Genomic DNA, 27,832 nt, shown 5'->3' on the forward strand with positions numbered 1-27,832 from the left:
CAACACTTTATTATTTGTCTGGAATGTACATGTGAATGACTAATATTTTCTGTTGCGCGCTTTATTTTAATTGCACTGAAATAATGTTCAAAATGAAAATTGTTTAAATTAGCATTAGATTGAATCCTTTGCATTTGGGGGCATTGTAATACAATGACAGAAGAAATAGTTTATTTAGGGAGTGGCACTGTTATTTGAGTTAAAATCGTAATGACACATATAAAATGGACAAGAAAGGCATTCACAATAACAGGAAGAGGAAAAATCAATAAATGCTGAGAGAAAATGATTTGGAAATGTTAGATTTTAAATCTGCTATTAGATATTAATTTTCATGTCATTAACTGTATAATACAAATTATAGTTAGGTAATTGGTGATTGAACTCTATTGTCTGAGTTTTGTAATTTAGTGTCTTGCACTTTTTCTGTGATGAGAAAGTGTATTTTGGAATCAGCCTTAATAATAATAATAATAATAATAATCTTTATTATTGTCACAAGTAGGCTTACATTAACACTGCAATGAAGTTACTGTGAAAATCCCCTAGTCGCCACATTCTGGCACCTGTTCGGGTATACTGAGGGAGAATTCAGAATGTCCAATTCACCTAACAGCACGTCTTTCGGGACTTGTGGGAGGAAACCAGAGCACCCGGAGGAAACCCACACAGACACTGGGAGAACGTGCAGACTCCACACAGATGGTGACCCAAGCCGGGAATCGAACCTGGGACCCTGGCACTGTGAAGCAACAGTGCTAACAATTGTGCTACCGTGCTGTCTTATTTGCTAATGCGAATCATGTATAATTAATCATATTATCTCTTATTACAGAACATTATACTGGTCAAGTTTCATGGATAGAATATTTCTGAGTTGTGGCAAGACTACTTTCTAATTAATATAATTTAGATATTCAATTTGTATCTAATTAGCAGAATTCATAATTGCACAATTTGTAATCTTGTAACTCTGAAGGTGCTTCTAGCAGCACTATAAATCTTTAATTATGGAACCTAAAACTGTGCTCCTACTAAATCTCAATCACGGCTCCCAATCATTCCCTAGTTTGTTAAATGGCAGAAAAGATAGGGCATTCTTGACCACCAAGAATAAAAGTTACAATCAACAATCAGCCCTCGTGCTATTGTGAATTTTAAACTCCTGTACTCTACATTATAAGAATAAGTTTGTTGATGTTGAATTCCTCAAAGGTAAAAAAACAGGGCATTGTGCCAAATCTTTTAATACATAACAGATTGGAATAAATTGTTCTGCATCTCAAAAAAAGCACTCAATCAAAACATCCTCTACCATCAATCTGCTAAACCTTTCATGGACAACTTACAATATGCATTTTGATAGGATCCTTGACATAGTGAACTTTGTAAAGGTGCTTCATAGGAGCATTATCAAATAATACTTTATACCAATTAACATAAGGATATATGAGATTAGCTGACCAAAAGTTTGTAAAAAAAAGAGGTAGGTGTCATAATATACATCTATGTATACAATGGAGTGCAGACAGGCAGTGATTGACACACAGGATGACCAGTAAGCACACAGAACAGAGAAGCCAATCACCAAACAGGACACGACCACTATAAAGCCAGAGGGCACCAGTTTTTCCGCTCTCTCGGGACCCAGCCTCTGAGACAGTCAGAGTTAGTGAGCTGGCCAGTGCAAACACCATGTGGTAGCCAGTAAGTCTGGTTAGGCTAGCATCAGGTCTCCAGTCAAGTCAGCATAGTGTCAACCCACAGTTGAACATGTATAATAGTTTAGATGTTAAATAAAATGCATCTTATCAAGTCTTGGAGGTCTGTCTCTCGCTACAATGCATCAAGTGCAGTCCACATCGACCCAGCCTACCCAACACATCAGTAGGTTTTATGGATACGTTGAGCAAGGTGGAGAGATTTAGGCAGGAAATTTGATTTTGAGAAATTGTGGTCAAATTGTTTAAAATGGTTTGATTAGATTTGGATGTTGTTGTAACTGTGGAGAAAAGCCCTGAAATTATACATTATATTGGACTTTAATAAATACCTAAGTTGTATATTTTTTTTAAAAGACACCAAAGGTGGCTGAGAATGTACAATTAGCCACTGACAGGAATGGCCGCAAGGCGGGTTTTCTTTTTTTAACAAACATTTTATTAAGGCATTTCTGGTTTTATAACAACAAAAGGTACAAATACAAATGTAAACAAAATTCAGTGTGTAACACCCCCCCCCAACTAACAACCATACCCCGCCAACATAACTTATACACACAATCCCCAAGTCCCTCCATGTCCACTCGCTGATCCCGCCTAAACTGAACTAAACTAAACTAACTTGCTCCTGCCCCCCTTATTCCCTAACACCCCCTTATTGTATCTGCTAACAGTTTTGTTTGCCCCAAAGAAGCTAATAAATGGCTGCCACCTCAGGACGAACCCGAACACTGATCATCTTAGGGCGAACTTGATTTTCTCAAGCCTGAGAAACCCAGCCATGTCGCGAACCTATACCCCCGATTTCGGGGACTCCGAGTCCCTCCACGCTAATAAGTCCGTCTCTGGGCTACCAAGGAGGCAAAGGCCAAAACACCAGCCTCTCTCACCCCCTGGACTCACGGTTCTCCCGACACTCCAAAGATCGCCACCTCCGGACTCGGCGCCACCTAGTTTTTAGCACCATGGACATGACTTTGGCAAATTCCTACCAGAATCCCTTAAGCTTTGGACATGCCCAAAACATGTGGACATGATTTGCGGGCCTCCTGCATACCTCACACATCTGTATTCTACCCCAGAAAACCTGTTCATCTGGGCCACCATCATCTGTGCCCAGTGAACCGCCTTGAATTGTATCAGGCTGAGCCTGGCACATGATGAGGATGTGTTGACTCTACTCAGAGCATCCTCCCACAGACCTGCCTCGAGACCCTTTCCTAACTCATTTCCCACTTGCGCTTTACCTCCCCTATCTGGGTCCCCTCCCACTCCATGAGCGCTTTATAAATTTCTCCCACTCCTGTTTTTGGAACTACCTTATCCTATATCCCCTGTTGCAGAAGAAGCAGAAATGTCAAAACCTGTCTTCGCACAAAGTCCCTCACCTGCAGATAGAGAAACCCATTCTCACCCGCAATTCAAACTCCTCCTCCAGATCCGCCAAACAAGGAAAGCTCCCATCAATAAATAGATCTCCCAGCCTCTCAATACCAGCTCTCTGCCACCTACGAAACCCCCACCAAATCTCCCGGCGACAAACTAGTGATTGCCACAAATTGGAGCCCACACCGACGCTCCCTCTACTCCCTTATGCTTCCGCCACTGTCCCCAACTCTCAGAGCCACCACCACCACTGACTATGGGGTACCGGGTCGGCGAGAATGGCAGAGGTGCCGTTGCCAGTGCTCCTAAGCTTGTGCCCCTACATGATGCTGCCTCTACCCGCTCCCACACAGACCCCTCCCCCACTACCCAGTTCCTGATCATAGCTATATTTGCCGCCCAGCAGTAATTCCTAAAGTTCAGTAGGGCCAACCCCGTCGCCCCCCGCTCGGCTCCGCTCCAACTGCACTTTCCTTACTCGCAGGGTTTTACCCACCCAAACAAATCCAGAGATCACCGCATTAACCCGCTTGAAAAAGGCCTTTGGTATAAAAATAGGGAGACACTGGGAAACAAACAAAAATCTCGGGAGAACCGTCATCTTTATTGATTTGTTATGTTGTAGGTGTAACATAAGCGGCTTCCTTGTGGTGCACTTGACAAAGGAAGGTTCAGACGTGGAGATAACTTCAACACCTTTATTAAACTACTTACACTTCTATTACTCGGGTTCGACACTACTGCTAATCCTACTATAGCTACCCAGACTGACTAACCAGCTGCTGCAATCCACGTGGTGGGTGTAATATTGAATCAACTCTGTCTCTGTACTCACTGACTGTCTCCACTGGAAAGAGGCAGATCATGTGTGTGGTGTCCATTATATATGGGTTGGTATAATGCCCTCTTGTGGTCGTGTCACTTCCGTGTGTATCGTGAGTGTCCATTGGTCGTATCCTATCTAACTGATCTATTGGTTGAGTGTGTGTGTGTGATGTTTCTGGTGCTCCTTCTAGTGTCTAGCTAGCTTACATGCATTTACATTGATGCACATCACCACATTTATGGTCTGTACCCTCCCCAAAAGTGACAACGGGAGCATGCCCCACCTCCAAAAGTCCTCCTTCATTTGCTCAACTAGCCAGGCCAGATTTAATTTATGTAACTGCTCCCATCCCCGTGCCACCTGGATTCCCAAGAATCAAAAACTCCCTCCCACCACTTTGAACGGAAACTCCCTCTGCCTCCTCCCCTGCCCCCTCGCCTGGATTACAAAAACCTCACTCTTACCAATGTTCAAATTCCCCTAAGATCTGCATAATCTCTCCCATCCCCCCTCATAGGTCAGAAATATACAGGAGTAGGTCGTCCGCATACAACGAGACCCTGTGCTCCACCTCCCCCCGGACTAGCCCCTTCCAGTCCTTTGACGCTTTCAGCACCATTGCCAATGGCTCTATAGCCAAGGCAAACAACGGTGGGGAGAGTGGACATCTCTGCCTCGTCCCCCGCCTCAGTCTGAAATATTCCAAGCTCACCCGGTTCGTCCGCACACTCGCCACCAGCGCCTGATACAGCAACCGGACCCAGTCTACAAAGCCCTGCCCAAATCCAAACTGCCCCAGGTCTTCCCACAAGTACTTCCACTCCATCAAAGTCGAAGGCCCACCGCCTTCCCTGTGGATATCAGACAAAACTCCATCTGCAGATTCTGCCGCACCTTCAACAACCCCGCCTCCGGGGCTTCCGAGTACCTTCTATCCACCTGGAGTATCTCCCTAACCAACGTATCCAACTCTGCCGGCTCCATCTTCTCCCTATGAGCCCGAACTGAAATCAGCTCCCCCCCCTACCTACTGCCTTCAGTGCCTCCCATACCGATGCTGCCGAAACCTCCCCTGTGTCATTTATCTCCAAATAATTCTGGATGGCCTCCGTCACCCGCCCACACACCACCTCATCCGCTAACATCCAATCTCCATTTCGGGTGCTTCCGCCCTCATTGCTCACCCGTAAATCCACCCAGCATGGGGCATGGTCCAACACAACAATCGGCAAATACTTGGTATCCACCACTCTCACCAGCAAAACCCTACTCAAAACAAAAAAATCAACCTACGAGTACATGAGGGGAAAAAGAAAATTCCTTCGCGGATCACCCCCCCCCCACCATCTGTTCCATAGACCCCTTTAGTTCCTTTGCCGGGGCTGGCACCCTCCCTGTCCTCGAACTCGACCGATCCAACCTCGGATCTATAACCATATTAAAGTTCGCCCCCCGCCCGACCACGATCAGCCTATGTGTGTCCAAGTGCCAGAGGACTGGAGGATAGCAAATGTGGTCCCTTTGTTCAAAAAGGGGAGCAGAGACAACCCCGGCAACTATAGACCGGTGAGCCTCACGTCTGTAGTGGGTAAAGTCTTGGAGGGGATTATAAGAGACAAGATTTATAATCATCTAGATAGGAATAATATGATCAGGGATAGTCAGCAAGGCTTTGTGAAGGGTAGGTCATGCCTCACAAACCTTATCGAGTTCTTTGAGAAGGTGACTGAACAGGTAGACGAGGGTAGAGCAGTTGATGTGGTGTATATGGATTTCAGTAAAGCGTTTGATAAGGTTCCCCATGGTAGGCTATTGCAGAAAATACGGAGGCTGGGGATTGAGGGAGATTTAGAGATGTGGATCAGAAATTGACTAGCTGAAAGAAGACAGAGGGTGGTGGTTGATGGGAAATGTTCAGAATGGAGTTCAGTTACAAGTGGCGTACCACAAGGATCTGTTCTGGGGCCGTTGCTGTTTGTCATTTTTATCAATGATCTAGAGGAAGGCGCAGAAGGGTGGGTGAGTAAATTTGCAGACGATACTAAAGTCGGTGGTGTTGTCGACAGTGTGGAACGATGTAGCAGGTTACAGAGGGATATAGATAAGCTGCAGAGCTGGGCTGAGAGGTGACAAATGGAGTTTAATGTAGAGAAGTGTGAGGTGATTCACTTTGGAAGGAATAACAGGAATGCGGAATATTTGGCTAATGGTAAAGTTCTTGGAAGTGTGGATGAGCAGAGGGATCTAGGTGTCCATGTACATAGATCCCTGAAAGTTGCCACCCAAGTTGATAGGGTTGTGAAGAAGGCCTATGGAGTGTTGGCCTTTATTGGTAGAGGGATTGAGTTCCGGAGTCAGGAGGTCATGTTGCAGCTGTACAAAACTCTGGTACGGCCGCATTTGGAGTATTGCATACAGTTCTGGTCACCGCATTATAGGAAGGACGTGGAGGCTTTGGAGTGGGTGCAGAGGAGATTTACCAGGATGTTGCCTGGTATGGAGGGAAAATCTTATGAGGAAAGGCTGATGGACTTGAGGTTGTTTTCGTTGGAGAGAAGAAGGTTAAGAGGAGACTTAATAGAGGCATACAAAATGATCAGGGGGTTAGATAGGATGGACAGTGAGAGCCTTCTCCCGCGGATGGAAATGGCTGGCACGAGGGGACATAGCTTTAAACTGAGGGGTAATAGATATAGGACAGAGGTCAGAGGTAGGTTCTTTACGCAAAGAGTAGTGAGACCGTGGAATGCCCTACCTGCAACAGTAGTGAACTCGCCAACATTGAGGGCATTTAAAAGTTTATTGGATAAGCATATGGATGATAATGGCATAGTGTATGTTAGATGGCTTTTGTTTCGGTGCAATATCGTGGGCCGAAGGGCCTGTATTGCGCTGTATCGTTCTATGTTCTAAGTCCGGGATCCTCCCCAACACCTGCCTCATAAACTCCACATCATCCCAGTTTGGTGCATAGATATTCACTAATATCACCGGCATCCCCTCCAGCTTCCCACTCACCATAACGTACCTACAACCCCCCCCGCCCCCGGAGTCTGCCACTATGCTCCCTACCTCAATTGACACCTGCTTATTGATGAAGATCGCAGCCCCCCTAGTTTTAGAGTCCAACCCCGAATGGAATGACTGCCAACCCACCCCTTCCTTAGCCTAGTCTGATCCACTACTCTCAGGTGTGTCTCCTATAGCACCTCGTCCTCCCTCCCCACCCTGTCGATCAACCATAACCCTTCTTAGGGCAGCTTCCAGCCCGTGTCCCGCACCTCCTCAGCACCGCCCTCGGGCACCCACTGTCATCAACTCCCAATTTGTCTCCAAGCGGCAGTCCCTCCCCTGTCAGCAGGTCAATACCCCCATCCCTCCCCCTCCCCCAATAACAAAATAACAATCCCAACCCCCTCAACAAAATGATCACCTGCTCCCCCCCCACTGCGTTTCCGTTAGCTAGCCTGCCCAGCTAGCCTGGTAGCCCCCGCCCATGGTGCCAAGTATCCTACTCCCCACTGATTTCCCTCCCCCTACGTGAAGATACATTTGCAAAACATCACAATCCCCAATTAACACAAAGAAGAAAATTCCACCCACCATCCCCCATTAAAAACAAAATTAACCCTCAAACTAAACATAGCAACAGCCCCAAACTTAGTACAAAACAATACATACAAAACCCAAAGAAAAATAAATTTAGCAGCATATAAAGAACACAACTACTCGCCCCAAGTTCAATGTCCTCCATCACAAAGTTCATCGCCTCATCTGGCGATCCAAAATAAAGTTGCTGGCCGTCATAGGTGTGGTGTTGGGTGTTCTAACACACAGAAGAGCCAACACAGTTGCATATGGTACAACGCTTGTTTATTTAAACTCACTATTTACAACTTGGTCTTTGCACTCTGCACGTGGGGGGCTCCCTGCTTGTGGTGTTTCAACAGCTCTTTCATGCTTCCTTCTCCCCAGACCTACTGACCTCCAGGTGTCGTGCTCGTGCTTTTTATGTGGTTGGTGTTCTTGTCTGTGATTGGTTGTGGTGTTGTGTACTCTGATTTGCCTGTTAGTGTGTCCATCATGATGTGTGTGTTTGAATATCATGACATCCCCCCTTTTTACAAAGATATGTGCCTACGTGGTAATAAATATGATCGTGACGTGAGTGCATCTAAGAGTGTGTGTGTGTCGTGTGCAGCATGTGTCTATGACGGAACTATGTACATGGGGCGATGTCGAGTGCGTCACATGAATCCAGTTGTACCATAACATAACAGAAATGCGAACGAGAGAAGAAGAAAAAAAATTTTGAACAGTTGTCCAGTCAGACGACATCTGGAACGATAAACAACAACAGGTTATCATGTAAAATTGTCCAACTTATTAAACATATGAACTGTATTATAAGTCCATTCTAATGGGTTTGCGACGAATTCGGGTTGACCGCCTTAAGGGTGGATCAAGAACCACCGGCTGCTGTGCAGGCATGGCCATGGGTGGCGATGGAAAGGGCGTGATGTGCGGCAGCTCCACAAAGTCATCCTCGGAAGCCTGTTGAGGATCTGGCGTGTTGTGTGGCTGTGAACGTGGAAGTCGGCGAAGGGCGCGCCGATTGCGGCGACGCACGGAACCATCCGGCATGCGAACCAGGAACGAGCGGGGAGCCACTTGTCGGAGGACTTCGGCCGGTGCTGACCAGCCACCATACGGTTGATGGACGCGTACTTTGTCTCCGGAGGACAGGGGGGGCAGGTCCGTCGCTCGTGTGTCGTACCGACCTTTCTGGCGATCACGCTGCAGTTGCATGTCCCGAAGAACCGCCTCATGGTCTGTTGTCGGTGCCAGGACGGAAGGTACCGTCGTCCTGAGGGAGCGACCCATTAGTAGCTGCGCTGGCGAGAGGCCCGTGGATAACGGGGCCGATCGATAGGCCAGCAAGGCAAGGTTAAAGTCCGATCCGGCATCAGCCGCCTTGCACAGGAGCCGCTTTGCGATGTGGACACCCTTTTCAGCCTTCCCGTTCGATTGTGGATGCAGAGGGCTGGATGTCACATGAGTGAAACCATATGCTGCGGCAAAGGACGACCATTCACGGCTGGCAAAACAAGGTCCATTGTCTGACATGACAGTCCTTGGAATGCCATGGCGAGCAAACGTTTCCTTGCAGGCCCCAATGACTGCGGACGACGTCAGATCATGGAGAGGCATGACTTCCGGGTAGTTTGAGAAGTAGTCTATAATAACAATGTAATCTCTGCCGAGCGCGTGAAATAGGTCAACACCCACCTTCGCCCAGGGGGACGTCACCATCTCGTGTGGTAGAAGTGTTTCCGGAGGTTGCGCCGGCTGAAACCTCTGACAGGTTGTGCAGTTGAGCACCATGTTGGCTATGTCTTCATTAATACCCGGCCAATATACCGCCGCCCGGGCCCTTCGTCTGCATTTTTCGACACCCAAGTGGCCTTCGTGTAGTTGACGAAGAATCATCTGGCGCACACTGTGTGGAATGACGATCCTATGCGATTTCATAAGGACCCCGTCTATATTGGTGAGATCATCTCGCACATTATAAAACTGGGGGCACTGCCCTTTTAGCCACCCTTCCGTCATGTGGCGCATCACTCGCTGCAGCAGAGGGTCAGTCGCCGTCTCTGCGCGTATGTGGGCCAGACAAGGATCATCAGCTGGCATATTTGCTGCTGTCAGAGTCACGTGTGCCTCAATTTGACGCACGAACCCCTCCGCATCTGGTGGTGTGCTCACTGCTCGGGAAAGAGTGTCCGCCACTATGAGTTCCTTCCCCGGAGTGTAGATCAGTTCAAAATCGTACCTCCTGAGTTTGAGTAAGATGCGCTGGAGGCGAGGAGTCATGTCGTTCAGGTCTTTGTTAATGATGTTGACCAGGGGGCGGTGGTCAGTTTCGACCGTGAATCGTGGCAGGCCATACACATAGTCGTGGAACTTGTCCAGTCCAGTTAACAAGCCCAGGCATTCTTTTTCGATTTGCGCGTAGCGCTGTTCGGTAGGGGTCATGGCTCGTGAGGCATACGCAACCGGGGCCCATGATGACGTGCTGTCTTTTTGCAGGAGTACCGCTCCAATACCAGATTGGCTGGCGTCTGTTGAGATCTTTGTAGGGCGAGTCGCGTCAAAGAAGGCCAGCACTGGTGCCGTGACCAGTTTGTGCTTGAGCTCCTCCCATTCCTGCTGATGCGACTGGTGCCAGTTGAATTCCGTCGATTTTTTTACGAGATGGCGCATGTTTGTTGTATGAGAAGCCAGGTTGGGAATGAACTTCCCAAGGAAGTTGACCATGCCCAGGAATCTTAAGACAGCCTTCTTGTCAGCCGGTCGTGGCATGGCTGTGATGGCGCTAACCTTGTCTGCATCGGGACGGACCCCGGACCTTGAGATGTGGTCCCCGAGGAATTTCAGCTCCGTCTGGCCGAAAGCACACTTCGCACGGTTGAGACGCAGGCCATTTTGCCGTATGCGGGTGAAGACACGTCGAAGACGATGCATGTGTTCCTGCGGAGTGGTGGACCAAATGATGATATCGTCCACATATACACGTACCCCTTCGATGCCTTCCATCATCTGCTCCATAATGCGGTGGAATACTTCAGATGCCGAAATGATGCCGAATGGCATCCGGTTGTAGCAGAATCTGCCAAAAGGGGTGTTGAATGTGCATAGTCTTCGGCTGGCCGGGTCCAGTTGGATCTGCCAGAATCCTTTGGACGCATCCAATTTAGTGAATATGTTGGCTCGCGCCATCTCGCTGGTGAGGTCTTCTCGTTTCGGGATGGGATAGTGTTCCCGCATGATGTTGTTGTTCAGATCTTTTGGATCTATACATATACGGAGCTCGCCAGAGGGCTTCTTTACACAGACCATGGAGCTGACCCATGGCGTGGGCTCCGTGACCTTGGATAGGACCCCTTGGTCCTGAAGAATCTGCAGTTGTGCCTTGAGGCGGTCTTTGAGAGGCGCAGGAACCCTGCGAGGTGCGTGAACGACAGGGATGGCGTCCGGTCTGAGTCGAATCTTGTACGTGTGTGGCAATGTCCCCATGCCTTCAAAAACCTCCTGGTTGTGAGCGAGGAGGGAATGGAGATTCGCGTGGAACTCAGCATCCGGGAAGTCGGATATCTCATCTGGAGAGAGAGACATGATGCGCTGTACCAGGTGAAGGACCTTACACGCTTGTGCGCCCAGTAACGAGTCCTTTGATGAGCCCACAACTTCGAAGGGGAGTGTGGCCGTGTACCTCTTGTGAGTCACCTGTAGCTGGCAAGATCCTACGGACGGGATAACGTTCCCGTTATAGTCAACCATCTTAAGCCGGGATGGTGTGATGAGTGGTTTGACCTTCATGGCCTGGACTGCAGAGTAAGCAATCAGGTTGGCGGATGCGCCGGTGTCCAGACGGAAGGCGACGCGCGATCGGTTGACCGTCAGGGTGGCACACCACTCATCGTCTGGATTGATGGCATTGACCTTGTTGACATCAATGACGGCAACTCTGAAGTCATCCTGGTCATCTGCATCACTTAACTGGAAGTCTTGATGCGTGGGCTGGACGGTCCTGACTCGTGTGCGAGGTTGTCGAGGATGCGCCGGATCCATGGGTTGAGCCGCACGACAGCGGGCTGCGTAGTGGCCTATCATGGCACATCTGTTGCACTGTTGGTATTTTGCAGGACATTGCCCTTTTAAGTGTAGACCTCCACACTTGCTGCACGTCATGACGTCACGGCGTTCGTTGCGCCACTGCGCATGCGCAGTGCGATCTTGCGGTGGGCGCGCCTGCGCAGTGCGTCCCTCGTTGTGGCCGTTATTCTTGGCGCGCACCTGCGCGGGAGACCGCGAAAAGCGCGGGAAGCGGCCGCTGTCGTCCGGGCCGTGGGGCGGGAAGAAATCGACGGCCTGGATGCGTTCAACGTCGTGGGCGGCCTGGCTTGCCGATTCGACGGCTGGGGACCCCCTCCGTGCCAACTCGGACGCCTGAAATCGGGCAAAACGGCAGGTAGCATTTTCATGGAGGACACAGGCTTCCACAGCAGACGCTAAGGTGAGGCTCTTTATTTTAAGAAGCTGCTGGCGTAGGCCACTGGAGGCAACGCCAAAAACAATCTGGTCCCTGATCATGGACTCTGTGGTGGTGCCGTAACCGCAGGACTGCGCCAGAATCCGGAGGTGCGTCAAAAAGGGTTGAAAAAGCTCCTCCTTACCTTGCAGGCGTTGCTGAAAGATGTATCTTTCGAAAGTTTCGTTTACTTCAGTTTGAAAGTGCTGGTCCAGTTTGAGGATGACCGTGTCATATTTGGCCTGGTTTTCGCCTTCCTCGAACACCAGTGAATTAAAGACATCATTTGGGTGGGGGCCTGCGTAGAAGAGGAGCATTGCAATCTTCGAATCATCCGAGACATTCTGTTTTTCGGTGGCACGGATGTACAGGTCAAATCGCTGCCTGTAGAGCTTCCAGTTGGTGCCTAGGTTCCCCGTGACTTGCATCGGCTGCGGTTTGCCGGTGTGGTCCATGTCCAGAATGGCAGGTTGGTAGGCAGGTATCGATCCACTCCTGTACCATGTGGTGTTGGGTGTTCTAACACACAGAAGAGCCAACACAGTTGCATATGGTACAACGCTTGTTTATTTAAACTCACTATTTACAACTTGGTCTTTGCACTCTGCACGTGGGGGGCTCCCTGCTTGTGGTGTTTCAACAGCTCTTTCATGCTTCCTTCTCCCCAGACCTACTGACCTCCAGGTGTCGTGCTCGTGCTTTTTATGTGGTTGGTGTTCTTGTCTGTGATTGGTTGTGGTGTTGTGTACTCTGATTTGCCTGTTAGTGTGTCCATCATGATGTGTGTGTTTGAATATCATGACAATAGGTGACCCACAAACGCGCTGGGTACAGCATGCCGAACTTTACCCCCTTCTTAGAGAGGGCCGATTTCACCTCATTGAAACTCGCCCTTCTTTTGGCCAGTTTCGCACCCAAGCCCTGGTAAATACTCAGCTCGTTGCCTTCCCATATGCAGCTCCTCGTCTGCCTGGCCCACCTCAAGATCTGTTCCTTGTTCAGGAACCGGTACATTGCACCACCATCGCCCTCGGTGGCTCATTCCTCAGCGACTACCTCATCAGTGCTCTGTGTGCCCACTCCATCTCCAAGGGTCGAGCAAACGCACCTTCCCCCAGCAGCTTTTCGAACATACGCGTCACATATGCCCCTGCGTCCGATCCCTCGCTGCTCTCCGGGAGGTCAACAATCCTCAGGTTCTGCCTGCGTGACCTGTTCTCCAAATCCTCCACTTTCTCTTGCAGCCTTTTCTGGTGGTTCTTCATCATCTGCATCTCCGGCACCATCGCGGTTAGCTGGTCATCATGCTCAGCCACCACCTCTTCCACCGTCTGGATCGCCTGGCCCTGGGCTTCCAATCTCCGCTCCACATGGTCAATCCCCATCTTAATCAGAGCCAGGTGTTCTTTTCTTTGCTGAGCAAAGCTCTCTTGGAGAAAATCCACCAGCTGCTCCGGTGACCACTGGGCTGGCAATTTCGGTCCCTGACCCTCCGCCATATTCTCCTGTGCTGCAGAGTCCTTCTCCATTACTTCACCAGTCTCCTGTTTCGGCGATCAAATTCACTGTAAATCGGGGAAAACGTTCCCAAAGGTCCACCACGAGCGGGAGCTACCAAATAAGTTCCCTGGCCGCCACCGGAAGTCGCAAGGGGGGTTTTCTAAGCAACAATGGAATCCCTTCCTGTGCTTCCAGACAAGTTCCAGTAAAACCATCCAAAGACTGAGTACTACCTCCGGTAAGAACAAAAGGACATAGGCCAGCACGGTGGCGCAGTGGGTTAGCACTGCGGCCTCACGGCATTGAGGTTCCAGGTTCGATCCCGGTTCTGGGTCATGGTCCGTGTGGAGTTTGCACATTCTGCCTGTGTTTGCGTGGGTTTCGCCCCCACAACCCCAAAATGTGCATGCTAGGTGGATTGGCCACGTTAAATTGCCCCTTAATTGGAAAAAATGAATTGGGTACTTTAAATTTTTTTAAAAAAAGAACAAAGGGACATAATGAGCCTCTCATCTCCAAGACTCTGGGTATAATGGCCGCGACAGGCTCGTACATTCTGGTCCTCTTGGAATACGCACATCTGGAGGTGTGATGAATGTAAGAAATTGATAGATATATCGCATTATATGTGTGTGTGTTGCAGGAATCATGTGATGGATTTTGCTTGACTGGAGATAGAGAAGATATCAGTTCGAAGTTAAAGGACGCGATTCAGCATGGAGTCAGGAGCAATGGATGAACCGCCAGAGAGCCCCAAATTGTGCTTCACATGGGACACTGGGTCGATCGCGAGTCACTCGACTCGGTTGCCCGGCATAATCTGAATTTCGCCCTTGTTGGGCAAGGTCCAGATCTGAATATTTAAATGAGCCTAATAGATCGTGGCAACGCCTGCAAGACCTCACCAGGGCATCTTTCAATACTGGTCCACAGTACCCTGGCACTCTCCCTGGTACCTGCACACCTTGACGCGGCCAGACTTCCCAGGTGCCAGGTTGGCATTGCCAGGGGTGGTGAAGGAGTGTTCCCAGGGCCTTCCCAAGGTTGAGGGGAGGGGGGGGGGGGGTCGATAAAGCAGGGGACCTGAAGGAGGGGAAAGATCAGGACTGCCAGTGAAAATGGCGCCCTAATCGGCAAGCAGCCTGTAGAGACCGTCAACGGGAAATCACTCTAAGAGCTGCCTCGGCGGAGAGAAATTCCCTGAGGCCAAAAAAACCAGCTGAGTGCCGTTGGATAGCACAATGTTTCACGGTGCTGGAGCCGCCAAGAAACACTCCACTAAACGCACCCTACAGTGGACTTAGTTTGAAGTCCATTGAATCGTGCCCAAAATGTTTCTTTTTATTGTTAAGCATTGTCTGACTCTTAATTGTAAGCAATATTTCTGTGATGTTAAGGTAGTTTAATACTGTGTTAATAATAAAGTTTGGTTCAATACACCATATCCTTACGTATGTGAAGAATCACTTCTGTAGAGAAGTATCCTTGCCTCACAGTTTAACTAATTTTAAAAAGTGATTGGGGTTCTTGTCTGGCATCCTAGCAAATTGTGGAGTCTGGTCCAGGATGGTAATAGGGAGTTAAAAGCTTGCTTGCTTCCAGCCTGTGCTGTTCTGTCTGTCTGTCAGTTTGTGTTTATGTGCGTGCTGTGAGAAAAGTGCCTCAAAGATCGCCACACTGAAGCTAATACAGCAACCGAGACACGGCCCCTGCAAATATAGCCAGCTTTTGCAGGAACATCTAAAACTTTCGGGGAAAGTTGATAAGCCAACAGAAGGATTGCAGTTGGAAAAGTGCTGAAATCGCTATCAAAATATCGAACAACAGGACACCTGAACCGAAAAAATCAACTGTTTGCCAGCAAAAGCTATCCATACTGAAAACAATTGTAATGGCCGCAACACATTACCATCTACTCCTCACAACCTAAGGACTGTTTTGTATAACCTTTTTGTATTTACTTACTATTAGACTTAATTCTTACCTCTAATCCGTATGACTATAGATGCATGTATTTTACTCATTTCCTTACCTTTTAGTAGTTAATAAACTTCCTCTATCTTAACTCATGAAAGCCTGGTTGAATTGGCTTCTTTTTAAGCATAACTATTGGGTCTGGAAAAGATATTCAAGATAAAGGGTTTGATTAAACCTTTGTTGCTACCAGCAGAGGGAGGGTTAAATAAAGGCACGGAGCCAGTCATCCCTCCTCACCCAACTTTGTGACACTTGGGGGGTATCCCAGCCAGACAGTCTCACCCTGATCAATAACCGTTGGGGAACCCCACCTGGGGCTGATCATAGCAGTGTGAAGGATGAAATAAACGAGACATTAATTTGCATCTATGAGCGATTTTCATCCGCCATCCTCTGACATCCTTTCAGGTGGCCCCCATGTGGTTTGTCCTCAATTCTTTTAATCAGGAATTTAAGTCGCATACAGATTTTCAAGAAAACTCAAGATAGAAATTTCCCATTTTTGTGTTCAAAAGAAATACTTGTTGAGGATGCTATCCTATTGCTTGTCGCACAATATAACCATTATCCACTGGCCATCTTTCTGATTCCCTAAATGGCAGCAACTTTTTTGACATCAGTACTAAAGAAAAATTGATTGGTCCATAAAGTATCATGTTTCTTCTCCCAAAATGCTTAGAAGTTAATTTGACTGAAAGAAACTGGTCCAAAATATAGATATTTTGTTTGGTGTCTAAGAGATGGCCTAAGCCATTCAGTTCAAATACAAACATTATATATTTTTGCATATATTTCACTAGTAAATCTTTTGGAGTTAAAAGACATGTACCCACGTTTTCTTGTTAAACTGAGCAGTCCATCTGAAACCATCACCGGAAGATTAATACTAGGGACTCTATGTCCAATTAACAGCACATTTTAAAGTAGTTCGTGCTTTTGTTTGTTGTTTTCTATCTGTCAAAGAAAGGTGGTTAGGATTATATTTACCGTAGGTTCACAATTGCTTAATATGTCAGCCTATGGAGGCAGGCAATATAATCGACATCGAAGTAGCTGGTCTTTAGCATGGAGATAACATGGGTTAGGAACTCAGCCCACCAACAAACAGAATACCAAAGTTGTAAACTGTCTGGTTCAGCTCAGACAGTGGCTGGGAAGGGAACAGTCAGTGGCAAGGGAGCAGAGTTTGTGCCGCAGACTGAACTTGATAGTTTTAATTTTCCCAGTTAACACAGTTATGGCATAATTTTTTTTTCAGTTCCCCAGCTACAATATTATCATTAAGCTGGCAATGTGAAAAATTGGCTAAGTATGTCCTGTCCACAAAAAGCAGGGCAAATAAAATCCAGCTAATTACCACCCCTTCAGACTACTCTGTGATGGAACAGTTCTTGACAGTGCTATCAAGTGGTGTTTACTCAACAATAAGCTGCTCACTGATACTCAGTTTGAGTTCCACCAGGGCATCTCAGATCCTGACCTCAGGAGACCCTCCCAGCGAGAGGTAAGAGTGACTGCCATTGACATCAAAGTAGAATTTGACTGTGTTTGGCATCACTAAGCCCCAGAAAAACTGAATGACCAACTCCAACAAGAGAGAATCTAACCATCACCACTTGACATTCAATAGCTTTACCATCACAGGATTCCCCACTATCAACATTGAGGGAATTACTGTTGGGCAGTAACTGAATTGGGCCAGTCATATATATACTGTGGTTAAAAGATCAGGTCAGAGGCTTGGAATTCTATGATGAATAACTCACATCCTGACTCCCCAAGGTTAGTGGGCGATCTACAAGACACAAATCAGGAGCGTAATGGAATACCCTCCATTTGCCTGGATGAGTGCAGCTCCAACAATACTCAAGGAGCTCAACACTGTGAATAGGATCCACGCTGGTTGATGAATTTCCTTGTTGAGTGTTTATTGATTTTGTTTAGTGTCACGGCACGGCAAGGGGTGGCATGGTGGTATAGTGGTGGGCACTGCTGCTTCACAGCACCAGGACCCGGGTTCAATTCCAGCTTTGGGTGACTGTGTGAAGTTTCTCCCCGTGTCTGCGTGGGTTTCCTCTGGGTGCTCCGGTTTCCTCCCACAATCCAAAGATGTGCAGCTTAGGTGGATTGGCCATGCTAAATTAGCCAGTAGGGTCCAAAGATGTGCAGGTTAGGTGGGGTGACGGGGATAGGGTGGTGTAGTGCGCCTAGGTAGGGTGCTCTTTCAGACAGTTGGTGCAGACTTGATGGGCCTAATGTACTGTAGGGACTCTATGAACACTCCTCACATTCCGCTGTACCAGTTACGCCAATTTATATGTGTTCAAATATGTATCACCTGTTTCCTTGAACAACGCAACTGACAGTAACCAACTTTAACAATGTAGTTGATGAGACATTGATAGACACGATCCAGGACAAAGTAGGCCACTTGATTAGTACCAGGTCCGCCAACATTTACTCCCTCCACCATCGACACATTTTGGCAGCAGACAAAGGCAGCAGATGCATGAGGACATCACCACCTACAAGTTCCCCTCCTAACCACTCACCATCCTGACTTGGAACTATATCGCCTATTCCTTCACTGTCACTGGGTCAAAATCATGAAATTTCCTTCCTACCATTGGGTGTACCTACACCAAATGGACTGCTGTAGTTCAAGCAGGTGGCTCACCACCACTTTCTCAAGGGCAACTAGAGATGGGCAATAAATGTTGGGTTAGCAGCGACACCTCATCCCATGAACAAATGGAAAAAATACAGATACAAGATTGTATATTGAACAACCAGCCTGGTGCAGAGATAGTGGGAGACTCATGAGAGATGGTAGATATGGGTATCATCATAGACCCACCAGAAGTATTCAATTAACACATAACAGGCAGGCATCTGCTAGGTTGGTGCAATGTCGGAATATATGGCAGTGACTAGCTGCTTGAGTCAGGAGTTAACAGAATCCAAGTAGCTTTTCACCGTCATATGTTCCTACCGCATGCGCTCCAACTATCTGTTGCCTCAGCTGTACCAATATTGATATTGATATTTGTCCACTGACCCTGGAAATTCAAACAGCGACAGACACTTATGTCACTGGTGAAATGGATCATCCACTTGGCAATGCTTATGGTGGTGGGCTAGCAAGATCAATTTCACACAAATAAAATATAATCCTGGCACGGTTGTAGTCTATATTTACAAAAAAGAAACAATGCTAATAAAATGTGTTTCCATCAAGTGTGCTCCTTTCAATGAGCTTCAGCTGTTTCAACTTCAATAACTATGTTTTCAAATTCAAAAATCCTTCCACATTCAACAATGAATTTAATGAATATTTGTGCAATATCATGTTAGTTTCTGCATTATCCAATAAACAAATATGTACATTTGAAATAGAAGGAACTATATTCATGTACAAAGTGCAAATACAACCTATTTTGTTTAAACAATATTACTGGGAACTGAGTCAGTGTTATTTGTGCAAACATAAATGGCCAAGCTCAAGATTGTTACCATGTCACAGTTTCTTCACATCAGTTATACACAAATGACTTTCACATGTTTTGATCTACATTTGTTTAACGTGTCAGTTAGCGCCACTGCACATGGAAAGTGTTCAACAAAAGTAAATGATAGTTTCCCATTGTAATTAAAAGATGGCATGAATGAACAAACAAAATGTTATCTGTTTGGCATGCTTAACCTCATAGCTGATAATATTCTCTGCTTCAATGCAATAAGTTTTGCCTTCATAAACCCTTCCGCGGTGAAATGTTCTGGTAGTAATTATATGATCCATGGATTAATAATATATGAAAATCATGGTACAGCTTTACAGATAAAAGTAACTTGATATAAGGGCCTGAATTCTCCAGCCGTTGGGTTTCGTCACTTGTGGGTTTCTCGGTAGTGTGGGGTGGATTCAATGGGGTATCCTATTGACAAGCAGTGGGAGTAGAGAACCCCGACGCCAGCAAATGGCGCGCCACCGAGAGACACACGGCTGGGGGAATGGAGTTTATGTGATGTCCAGCAGTAAACTATAATTATAAATCATTAGTGCTTCTCTTAAATGTTATTCATCATTATTTTTCACAACATTAAAAGTTAAAAGTATTTATTTCTCAATGTGTTTTCCAATCGGACATCAATTGGATACTGTTTTATGAGTACTCACACAAGCATTAATGCTTAATCACATTGTAGGTCAACTCCGAGCCTACACTTAGAAATTGCCAGAGAAAGGGGGCAGGATTCTCCTTTTCTGAGACTAAGGGCAGGATTCTCCATCCCGCCAGCTGGCCAATGGGATTTCCCATTGTGGGCAGCCCCACACTGTCGGGAAATCCCTGGGCGTGGATGCGCTGCCGGCACAACGGAGAATTCCGACAGCGGAGTATCTAGCCCTAAGTGTTGACACCAACGCAGAACTTGTGGACTTCCAAGACAGAAAAACTCGCGCCACACCTGGACCGATTCTGCTACTGTTAAGGGACTAGCACCGGTGCCACATGGAATACAATCGATTCTAATGAAAAATTGTACCGGATTCACCAGTTCTGCGATTGACATTGGGGAGGCCAACAAGCTGCAGCAGCATATACACACTACACTCCCCATACACACCATCCCAGCCAACAAGTAGGCAGCGAGGAGAGCAGCCCCAAGGTTTACCCATGCCGAGCTGGACACCCCCTTGGACATGGTGGAGGAGAGGTGGGTGACCCTGTATCCGGCCCGGGAAGGATGCTGCCAGTCGCCGCCATTCACCATGCCTAGGCTCAGGTGGCAGAGGCCATCAGCGCAGTGGGCAACACCAACCGAACCGGCCAGCAGCGCAGAAAAAACTGCATGACCTCCTCAAGGCAGCAGGGTGAGTAGGCAGCAGTGTGCCCTGGCATTAACCCCTGAAACCCGACCACCCTTCCCCCCCCACCCGAAGGTAGCCAAACTCCCACCCTGCACCACATGTTGGAGCCCATACCGGCCGCAATGGCAGGGTGCCCTGGCCACCAGCTACTCACCCCCTGGGCTGCATGTGTCGGACTGTCAACGCTGCTATTTTCTGTTTTCCGCACCACCCTCCCCCCACTCCCAGGAGAAGGCTGCGCATAACCACCAGGAGCGGGGGAAGATGGGAGGGGGACCACCGGTCCTGCAGCTGCTCACTGTGGCAGAGCAGAGAGCCCTAGTGGTCGGCGGACCAGAGGTAAGGGAGGTCGACAAGGTGGAGTCCAGCCGGAGGCGAGAAAGTGGGACTCCACATTTTTGTGGTTCCTCATGTCACATGTCAAACCCCCCCCAACACCACCCCCAGACCACTCTCACCCCCACACCACCCTCAACCCCACACCACCCTCACCCCCACACCATCATCACCCCCACCCCACCCCCACACCATTCTCACCCCCCACACTAGCCCCACACCAGTACCCTCCACCCCACCCAAACGACCTCCCCCCCACCCCCCCGCCAGCCCGCAGTCTAATCATGCATCTTGTCTTGTGTCTCGCAGAACCTTCTAGTCTTCTAGTAATGGGGCGGGTCCATCTGGCATGGAGGTGGAGGTAGGAACACCCGATGGGGTGGACAGTCAGAGAGCAGGCCGTCACCAGGGACTAGCAGCCGTCCAGACAGGTTTCGGGCTTCAGGAACGGCCAGTCCCATCGATTGTGGAGATGCAGTTGCAGAGCCAGGTACAACATGAGGAGTTGTCGCCGATCATCCAGCACCTAGAGGTGGTTGGAGGAGTCCAGCCACGTGCAGGAGCAGGAGGTGGTGCCGACCATGCGTGCCACCCATGCCAACACCACGTAGGTGGCGTCTGCGGTGGAGGCATTGGATGCGACGGTCTTGGCTATGGATTAGCATGTTCAAGGCCTGGGGAATTCTGTGCAGGCACTAGCCGAGGCCTAGGACAGGGTTTCCGTCTCACAGGCAACCATGTTCCAGAGCCACCTGGACAATGCTTCTGAGTGTGGCCCAGTCACAGCAGGCCATGGCTAGGAACGTCAACAGCATTGCGCAGGCGCTGGTAGGCGTGACGCAGACACAGAGGGAGATGGCCCAGTCCCAGAGGGAGATGGTGCAGTCACTGGCTAATGTGACACAAACCCAGAGGATGGTAGCACAGTCAATGAGTGATGTGGCGCAGTCCTAGATGGAGATGGTCTACTCCCTGTGCTTCATGGCTGCGAGTGCATGGACTCTGGTCGAGGCCAGAGCGGGCCTCCAGGACTGGCAACGCCAGGTGGAGGGGGACAATCAGGGGATAGCTCTGCTCATATCCCCATCCCATGGAGTAGCCCGGGGGCCATCTGATACCCTGAGGGAGGAGGAGGTGATGAGGCCTGTGCCGGTGACTCCCGCAGGGGAGATGCCGGAAGACCGCAGTACCTTGGACTCCCCCCACTCCTGTCCCTGGTGCCTCTGGTGGGCAGCGGGCAGAACGGGGTGGCACCTTGACTCCCAGGACACCCAAGCAGGAGCCGGGTCCATCCATGCCCAGTCGCCCAGAAGATGCCCGTCAACGAAGACCCAGGTCGCAGGGCAGGAATCACAACAGGCCACCTGCACTCTAGCAGTACAGTCTGGGGAACAACCTAGACATCATGCTAGGGCCCGTAAGGTCAGAAAGTTACACACCAATTAAGCTGGCACGGGTGCAGGGCACAGTTTAGATATAGGGGCTATGGCTCATATCTGTAAATATTTGTTCACATTAAACACCTGTTACCACGGTTACAACCTGCCTCGGGGTTCTGTCTGATGGGTGTGAGGGGTTGGCTGATCTGGGATGGCCAGGGAGATGGTGTTGGGGAGGAGGGGTGGGGGGGAATGGGTGGATGTTGTGGATGGGCTGGGATATTCACCCTTCCACTACCCCCTGACTGTCCGCATCACCACCACCCCAGGGATCCGATGGGACCGTGTGATGGAATGGCCAGCTCACATGCAGGGATCACCCAGGTGGAGAGTGGAAAGCACAACCGTGGGCAGGAGTTAGATGTTGGCATAAGATGGAAAGCACCAGGGCGCTCGCGGAGCGGGCTGTCATCATCCTCCATCCCATGGACCAGACCAGGTGCTACTGCCAACCCACGGCCCACACCCCGTAGTGCTGCAAGTATGTATCACGGAGGGAGTTGCAGGCGGGGTTGGCCGGGGAGTGAGGTGGGGGGGGGGTGGGATTGGGATGCGGTGTCCCTGCCCCTGGCCAGTACCATCCCCGCTCCACCGCCCCCTCGTTAGTTGGTGAACCTGGAGGCGATCAGAGTGTCCCGTACGTGTTGACCCAGGCACATATGTGTGCAGCCTCCCGTGCCTGCCTGGGTCCCATGTCCTGCCCGTCCTTGCCCTCCCCCGCATCCTACTCATCGGATGAGGCCTGGTGTTCATCTTCCTCCTCCAGGACATCCCCCCTCTGCTGCGTGATGTTGTGCAGGATGCAGCAGGCCGCCATGTTGTGGGCGATCCTCTCAGCATCATATTGGAGGGCCCCTCCAGAGCGGTCTTGGCACCTGAAACACATGTTCAGGAGGCCGAAGCACCGCTCAATCACGGACCTGGTCCGGCAGGTCCTCGAATGACACGCGGTGCCGGTACACACGAGGCCTCGTGCAGCACCTTCTTGGCACCTCCTCCTTCTCGACCTGATGGGCAGCCAGCTATCCATTCTATACGGCTGTCACCTGTTCCTCTGCGGCATGTTCCGCTGCATGTAACTTCATCAACCTCGAGCACTCGAGCAGCCCCAGCTCGTACAGCCGCAGGTTATCCCCAGGGCTGCGGTGACTAGCAGGAAGGCCAACATTGCGGGTTAAATTCCAATGTTGATTAAAGGCCAAGATGTTAGCATGGTGCGTACCCCAGGGCCCAACAAGGTCCAATGGGCTACAATATGGCACCAGATGGCTCTGCCCTCCCCACATCCCCGCACCCCTGGTCCTGTCGATGGCCGGCACTGTGGGGGCCTCTGGCCCTGGCAGCCATCACTGATGCCAGGGGTACCGCCGGCTGGCACTCTCCTCACCAGCGGTATGCTCCGCGGCCCCCTTAGGGGCTACTGTGGGCGTTGCCCGATTTTGGCACGGAACCAATTCTCAAATTGTGTGTGTCGGGGGGGACAGAAAAGCTGTGACCTGAGTGGCTGGTTGGGATTCTAACCTAAATTTTTTTGACTATTTGGGAACTAATTAAACATAATAACTTAATTATAATTTAGAGGATATCTAAGCCAGAGATCGGAGGATATTATAGTTAGCTATCGCATTTCTATTAGAAATCTAGTGCTAGGAAACAGATAGTTGACAGTAACTTTGTAATTTAAAAAAAAAAAAGTATTTATAAAAAAAAAGACAAATTTTAATTTTAATTAATTGACGCAATGTCAGTTAGAGGGGTGCTGTGCTCTGACTGTGAGATGTGGCAGGTCCGGGAGGCTTCCAGCGTCCTGGATGGCTTCATCTGCAGAAAGTGCACCCAACTGCAGCTCCTCACAGACCGCATGGTTCGGTTGGAGCAGCAATTGGATGCACTTAGGAGCATGCAGGTGGCGGAAAGCGTCATAGATCGCAGTTATGTAAGTGTGGTCACACCCAAGGTGCAGGCAGAGAAATGGGTGACCACCAGAAAGGGCAGGCAGTCAGTGCAGGAATCCCCTGTGGTTGTCCCCCTCTCGAACAGGTATACCCCTTTGGATACTGTCGGGGGGGATAGCCTATCAGGGGAAAACAGCAGCAGCCAGAGCAGTGGCACCACGGCTGGCTCTGATGTTCAGAAGGGAGGGTCAAAGCGCAGAAGAGTAATAGTTATAGGGGACTCTATAGTCAGGGGAACAGATAGGCGCTTCTGTGGACGTGAAAGAGACTCCAGGATGGTATGTTGCCTCCCTGGTGCCAGGGTCCAGGATGTCTCCGAACGGGTAGAGGGAATCCTGAAGGGGGAGGGCAAACAGGTAGAGGTCGTTGTACATATTGGTACTAACGACATAGGCAGGAAGAGGCATGAGGTCCTGCAGCAGGAGTTCAGGGAGCTAGGCAGAAAGTTAAAAGACAGGACCTCGAGGGTTGTAATCTCGGGATTACTCCCTGTGCCACGTGCCAGTGAGGCTAGAAATAGGAAGATAGAGCAGACAAACACGTGGCTAAACAGCTGGTGTAGGAGGGAGGGTTTCGGTTATCTGGACCACTGGGAGCTCTTCCGGGGCAGGTGTGACCTGTATAAGATGGACGGGTTGCATCTAAACCGGAGAGGCATAAATATCCTGGCCGCGAGATTTGCTAGTGTCACACGGGAGGGTTTAAACTAGTATGGCAGGGGGGTGGGCACGGGAGCAATAGGTCAGAAGGTGAGAGCGTTGAGGGAGAACTAGGGAATATGGACAGTGTGGCTCTGAGGCAGAGCAGACGGGGAGAAGTTGCTGAACACAGCGGGTCTGGTGGCCTGAAGTGCATATGTTTTAATGCAAGGAGCATTACGGGTAAGGCAGACGAACTTAGAGCTTGGATTAGTACTTGGAACTATGATGTTGTTGCCATTACAGAGACCTGGTTGAGGGAAGGGCAGGATTGGCAGCTAAACGTTCCAGGATTTAGATGTTTCAGGCGGGATAGAGGGGGATGTAAAAGGGGAGGCGGAGTTGCGCTACTTGTTCAGGAGAGTATCACAGCTATACAGCGAGAGGACACCTCAGAGGGCAGTGAGGCTATATGGGTAGAGATCAGGAATAAGAAGGGTGCAGTCACAATGTTGGGGGTATACTACAGGCCTCCCAACAGCCAGCGGGAGATAGAGGAGCAGATAGGTAGACAGATTTTGGAAAAGAGTAAAAACAACAGGGTTGTGGTGATGGGAGACTTCAACTTCCCCAATATTGACTGGGACTCACTTAGTGCCAGGGGCTTAGACGGGGCAGAGTTTGTAAGGAGCATCCAGGAGGGCTTCTTAAAACAATATGTAAACAGTCCAACTAGGGAAGGGGCGGTACTGGACCTGGTATTGGGGAATGAGCCCGGCCAGGTGGTAGATGTTTCAGTAGGGGAGCATTTCGGTAACAGTGACCACAATTCAGTAAGTTTTAAAGTACTGGTGGACAAGGATAAGAGTGGTCCGAGGATGAATGTGCTAAATTGGGGGAAGGCTAATTATAACAATATTAGGCGGGACCTGAAGAACATAGATTGGGGGCGGATGTTTGAGGGCAAATCAACATCTGACATGTGGGAGGCTTTCAAGTGTCAGTTGAAAGGAATACAGGACAGGCATGTTCCTGTGAGGAAGAAAGATAAATACGGCAATTTTCGGGAACCTTGGATGACGAATGATATTGTAGGCCTCGTCAAAAAGAAAAAGGAGGCATTTGTCAGGGCTAAAAGGCTGGGAACAGACGAAGCCTGTGTGGCATATAAGGAAAGTAGGAAGGAACTTAAGCAAGGAGTCAGGAGGGCTAGAAGGGGTCATGAAAAGTCATTGGCAAATAGGGTTAAGGAAAATCCCAAGGCTTTTTACACTTACATAAAAAGCAAGAGGGTAGCCAGGGAAAGGGTTGGCCCACTGAAGGATAGGCAAGGGAATCTATGTGTGGAGCCAGAGGAAATGGGCGAGGTACTAAATGAATACTTTGCATCAGTATTCACCAAAGAGAAGGAATTGGTAGATGTTGAGTCTGGAGAAGGGGGTGTAGATAGCCTGGGTCACATTGTGATCCAAAAAGACGAGGTGTTGGGTGTCTTAAAAAATATTAAGGTAGATAAGTCCCCAGGGCCGGATGGGATCTACCCCAGAATACTGAAGGAGGCTGGAGAGGAAATTGCTGAGGCCTTGACAGAAATCTTTGGATCCTCGCTGTCTTCAGGGGATGTCCCGGAGGACTGGAGAATAGCCAATGTTGTTCCTCTGTTTAAGAAGGGTGGCAGGGATAATCCCGGGAACTACAGGCCGGTGAGCCTTACTTCAGTGGTAGGGAAATTACTGGAGAGAATTCTTCGAGACAGGATCTACTCCCATTTGGAAGCAAATGGACGTATTAGTGAGAGGCAGCACGGTTTTGTGAAGGGGAGGTCGTGTCTCACTAACTTGATCGAGTTTTTCGAGGAGGTCACTAAGATGATTGATGCAGGTAGGGCAGTAGATGTTGTCTATATGGACTTCAGTAAGGCCTTTGACAAGGTCCCTCATGGTAGACTAGTACAAAAGGTGAAGTCACACGGGATCAGGGGTGAACTGGCAAGGTGGATACAGAACTGGCTAGGCCATAGAAGGCAGAGGGTAGCAATGGAGGGATGCTTTTCTAATTGGAGGGCTGTGACCAGTGGTGTTCCACAGGGATCAGTGCTGGGACCTTTGCTCTTTGTAGTATATATAAATGATTTGGAGGAAAATGTAACTGGTCTGATTAGTAAGTTTGCAGACGACACAAAGGTTGGTGGAATTGCGGATAGCGATGAGGACTGTCTGAGGATACAGCAGGATTTAGATTGTCTGGAGACTTGGGCGGAGAGATGGCAGATGGAGTTTAACCTGGACAAATGTGAGGTAATGCATTTTGGAAGGGCTAATGCAGGTAGGGAATATACAGTGAATGGTAGAACCCTCAGGAGTATTGAAAGTCAAAGAGATCTAGGAGTACAGGTCCACAGATCACTGAAAGGGGCTACACAGGTGGAGAAGGTAGTCAAGAAGGCATACGGCATGCTTGCCTTCATTGGCCGGGGCATTGAGTATAAGAATTGGCAAGTCATGTTGCAGCTGTATAGAACCTTAGTTAGGCCACACTTGGAGTATAGTGTTCAATTCTGGTCGCCACACTACCAGAAGGATGTGGAGGCTTTAGAGAGGGTGCAGAAGAGATTTACCAGAATGTTGCCTGGTATGGAGGGCATAAGCTATGAGGAGCGATTGAATAAACTCGGTTTGTTCTCACTGGAACGAAGGAGGTTGAGGGGCGACCTGATAGAGGTATACAAAATTATGAGGGGCATAGACAGAGTGGATAGTCAGAGGCTTTTCCCCAGGGTAGAGGGGTCAATTACTAGGGGGCATAGGTTTAAGGTGAGAGGGGCAAAGTTTAGAGTAGATGTACGAGGCAAGTTTTTTACGCAGACGGTAGTGGGTGCCTGGAACTCACTACCGGAGGAGGTAGTGGAGGCAGGGACGATAGGGACATTTAAGGGGCATCTTGACAAATATATGAATAGGATGGGAATAGAAGGATACGGACCCAGGAAGTGTAGAAGATTGTAGTTTAGTCGGGCAGTATGGTCGGCACGGGCTTGGAGGGCCGAAGGGCCTGTTCCTGTGCTGTACATTTTTTTGTTCTTTGTTCTTTGT

Source organism: Scyliorhinus torazame, chromosome 4 (genome assembly GCF_047496885.1).
Source record: "Scyliorhinus torazame isolate Kashiwa2021f chromosome 4, sScyTor2.1, whole genome shotgun sequence".
Taxonomy (NCBI): Eukaryota; Metazoa; Chordata; class Chondrichthyes; order Carcharhiniformes; family Scyliorhinidae; genus Scyliorhinus; species Scyliorhinus torazame.